Here is a 4,792-nt window from a genome sequence, read left to right on the forward strand (position 1 = left end):
GCGATCTCAGCTCACCGCAACCTCTGCCTCCTGGGTTCAGGCAATTCTCCTGCCTCAGCTTCCTGAGTAACTGGGATTACAGGCACGCGCCACCATGCCCAGCTAATGTTTTGTACTTTTTTAGTAGAGACCCGGTTTCACCGTGTTGACCAGGATGGTCTCGATCTCTTGACCTCGTGATCCACCGCCTTGGCCTCCCAAAGTGCTGGGATTACAGGCTTGAGCCACCGCGCCCGGCCTTCTTTCTTTTTGTTGTTTTTTTTTGTCCTTCTCCTCCTGGTGTTTATTTTATTTTTTAATGAGACAGAGTCTTACTATGTTGCCCAGGCCAGTCTCAAACTCCTGGGCTCAACTGATCCTCTATCCTCAGCCTTCCAAAGTACTGGGATTACAGGCATGAGCCACTGCCACGACCCTAGTTTTGCTTTGTGATAGATAATAGATACCCAGAGGAATGTGCACCTGATCAACTATGCTGGAGCTCTAAGCAGTGGCTACAGCATGTAAGTTACATATGTGCTAAAAACAATCTTCTAGTCATCCAGGCTACTTTCTTCTTGGTTTTCATTCCCCTTACTGTCCCAATAGGATTGTCAACAGTTCCCAGGACCTGCATGTTTCCTCATTTGTGATTAGTAAGGAAGAGGGAGTCCATGTGCCAGCCTTCCCAGCAAAAATCCTGAGATTCATTCTGATTTGGACTGGCTGAGTTCATATGACCACCCTGACCCATCATTCTGGCCAGTGGATTGAGTGCCCTGATTTGGCTCAGCCCTGCTCTACCCAAAGGAGTTAGCTTCCTGGAAATATATGGATTCTGGAAAGGAAACCAGGGCCTATTATTAAATAGAAAGGGAAAAATGGAGAAATAAAGCAAATGACTAGTGCAAATACTATTGAATGTTTCAACTAATGTCCAATACATATGGCCTTTAAGGTACCCACATTAACTGAACAGTTCAGTAGTATTTGCACTAGTCATTTGCCTGTTTGCTTTGAGCTCCACGCTATCCTTTCCATGCTAGACCCTGAAAACTACATTTCCCAGACTCCTCTTGCCAACGGGCTTCCTGTCACATTTGGTCAATGGGAAGTACAGGTGGGAAATTGTGAGCCTGGAGAGGGGATGGTGGGAAAAGAGGTAAAGCCATTGTTCTCTCTGCTTCTGCTGGAGACCCTGGCAGCGGCTTGTCGTCATGGGCTTGGGGACCTTCAGCATTTCCAGCAGTGGTGGTGGTGGTGGCTTCCTTCCCAGGCTCCAGCAGTGTCAGTGGTATGGAGGGGCAGAAGTGGGTAGCTGCAGGCCCCAGTGACCTCTGGCAATTCTGTTAGCAGCATCACTGCAAAAACAGTGCTCCAGTAGTGTCAGCAACGACTGCACTTTTGAGTCTAGTGACACTTGCCCTTTTGATCCTCCAGGCCTTGGGGTGGTAGAACTTGTTGCATCTATTAATCTCTAATCTACCCTCTTTACCCATTTTGCTCCTTCAGGCTTTCTAACATATTTCTAACCAGTTCTCTGAAACCCATTCCCTCTGTTTGAAATTCTAGTCATTTCTGTTTTCTTGTCTTCACCTGAACTGACACAGGGTTGCCCTGGCCATCAGATGGGCTAACTGCAATTACTAACTTCCCAGCTGTGCATCTGCAGTTGTTGTGCTGGGTGATACCCTAAGAGCTGCCCACTAAGCTTTCAGCTGGGGCACTGGGCAAGGGGTGAGCACTGACTCTGGAGCAAGCACAGGGAAAGCTGCTACTCCCTTCTTCTTCCTCGCCTGCCCCAGCTATTAGAACTGTGTTATGGAGAGCTAACTGCTTGCCTCCCAAGATAACTTGACTCCATGTTATAGCTGAGAGGGATGGGCTCTGGAATGACCAGGAAGGAATGCAGTGATGAGCACAGTTGGCAAAGAGGCCCAAAACAGAGGGGCCAGAGAAGGATGTCCTTGCTGCAGAGTAGAGTTTAGGGAGGGAGGAGAGGCAGAGACTATTACCCCTGCTTTCTTTTTTTTATTTTGAAATGAAGTCTTGCTCTGTCACCCAAGATGGAGTGCAGTGGCACAATCTCAGCTCACTGCAGCCTCCACCTACCAGGTTCAAGCGATTTTCCTGCTTCAGTCTCCCAAGTAGCTAGGATTACAGGCGTGTGCCACCACACTCAGCTAATTTTTGTATTTTCAGTAGAGACAGGGTTTCACCATGTTGGCCAGGCCAGTCTTGAACTCCTGACCTTAAGTGATCCACCTGCCTTGGCCTCCCAAAGTGCTGGGATTACAGGCATGAGCCACTGCATCTGGCCCTGCTTCTTTATTTTAGAGATACTGAGAGAGAGATAGACTGATGGTTCTCAATCTTTTCTGTCTTCCACCAAGAGTTCTGTAAGAAAAACAAGAAAACAGTGTTTTCCAACAATTTATTCCTGCCACTACCCAAGGAACTATAATGAAACCCTTACATCCAACCTAGGTTACTTCTGTGACCTCCTGGTGCTTTCTGAGCCACTTGGGACAGCTGAGTCTCTGTAGGGGGTACACGGTTAAGATTATGAATGATCCCTCCAGGCCCCAAAGGAGCATGCATGTCAAGAACATGTCTTTTCTTCAAGGTCCCTTGCCATGCCTAGCAGTGTTTTGCAAAATAGGGTTAGGCAGGTCCTGAGAAAATGACTGTAAACATTAAATGTGACCCTTGATTGTAAAACCTTATAGATCCTACTCAGCCATCAACCTGCTCTGTGACCTTGGGCAAGTCACTTAATCAAGTTCAATCTCAATATTTCCACCTGTTTTAGACTGGTGTAGTGGCTCACATCTGTAATCCCAGGACTCTGGGAGCCTCAGGCAGTCAGATCACGTGAAGTTAGGAGTCTGAAACCAGCTTGGCCAACATGGTAAAACCCTATCTCTACTAAAAATAATTTTTAAACAATTAACTGGGCACGGTGGCGCACACCTGTGATCCCAGCTACTCAGGTGGCTGAGGCAGGAGACTCATTTGAACCTGGGAGGTGGAGGTTGCAGTTAGCCGAGATTGCGCCACTGCACTCCAGCCTGGGCGACAGAGTGAGAAGACTCCATCTCGAAAAATAAAAATAAAAAATTCCTCCTGTTTTTAAAAAAGCATAGGAATAATTTTTTTACATTATTTTAAAATAATTTGTTTTAAGGGGGTAGTGGGAGTGAGAGAAGTGATAGGTATTGTCCTCTGCCTCTCCTTCTTGTCCATCCTGCCTGAGTTTTTGTATCAAATAAGATGATAAGCGTCAAAATGCTCTGTAAAGTGCAAAACACCATACAAAAGCAAGAGAGTATTATTATCCACATAGTTGTTAGCTTGGAAGGATGAAGAGGTAGGGCCCAGGCTCAGAGCCAAACAGCTGGAAGGCAGGAAATCTTAATACCAAAGAAGGAAACTTATTTTGTTCAAATTCTTCCTGGAGTGGCACTTTTGTTTTTGAGCAGACTTGGCACTGAAATCCTCTGAAATGCTGAAGTGGGTCCAGAAAAGTATTAAGGGGGCAGGTAGGGCATTCAGCAGCCAAAAGACTCTGGAGAAACATCAGCCCTGGTTTCTCAGTTCCTTTGTGATCCAACAAAAGATACAATCGAAGGAGGAGTCGAATTGTATCAGCGGGTCTCAGGTTCGTAGCCAGGTGTGTGTTGGATCCTCTAACAGGCTCTTTAACCAGCCACCATGCTATTTTGGGAGCCAGGATGTCAGCGGCACTCTGTAACTAACACTGAACTCAGGTGCCAACAACCTAAAAACCATTCCCTCTACACAGTGTTCAGAAAGAACACTGATCTGGAGAGGACCTTAGAGATGACAATCTAGTCAGACCGAGGCTCAGATAGGGCAGGGACTTGACAGGATAGCACAGTAGAGTCAGGCTCATTGGGCTGCAGAAGCCTACCTAATTTAGCTCAAGTACAAAGGAGTCTCTTGTACTGAAAGGCAGGAGGAAGGACACAGGACTAGGACTCACTATCTCCTCAACCCTCCTCATCACTGGACAGGATTGCTCCCTCCCCCTCTACCTACAGTCAGGCTTCTGCCTTCTCTTAGTCTCTGTTCCTTCTTTTTTAGAGATGGAGTTTCACTCTTGTTGCCCAGGCTGGAGTGCAATGGCGCGATCTCGGCTCACTGTAACCTCTGCCTCCTGGGTTCAAGCAATTCTCCTGCTTCAGACTCCTGAGTAGCTGGGATTACAGGCACCCACCATCATGCCCAGCTAGTTTTGCATTTTTAGTAGAGACAGGGTTTCTTCATGTTGATCAGGCTGGTCTCAAACTCCCGAACTCAGTTGCTCTGCCCACCTTGGCCTTCCAAAGTGCTGGGATTACAGGTGTGAGCCACCGTATCTGGCCACGTCTCTGCTCCTTCTTATTTGGGCCTGCACATGACTTTCTTGGCCAAGGCCTACTTGTCTCTGTGTGTGTGTGTGTGTGTGTGTGTGTGTGTGTGTGTGACAGAGTCTTGCTCTGTCACCCAGGCTGCAGTACAGTGCCAAAATTATAGCTCATTGCAGCCTCCATATCCTGGGCTCAAACAATCTTCCTGCCTTGGGCTCCCAAGTAGCTAGGACTACAGGCATGCATCACTATGCCTACAGGCATGCGTCACTATGCCTGGCTAATGTTTTGTAAAGACAAGACTTTGCCATGTTGCCCAGGCTGGTCTTGAATTCCTGGACTCAAGCAATTCACTTGCTTTAGCCTCCCAGAGGGTTGGGATTACAGGCATAAACCACCACACCCAGCTGTCTCTGACTTCGCTACTTCAACTTCCTGTC

This window comes from Cebus imitator, unplaced genomic scaffold (genome assembly GCF_001604975.1).
Source record: "Cebus imitator isolate Cc_AM_T3 unplaced genomic scaffold, Cebus_imitator-1.0 Scaffold136, whole genome shotgun sequence".
NCBI lineage: Eukaryota > Metazoa > Chordata > Mammalia > Primates > Cebidae > Cebus > Cebus imitator.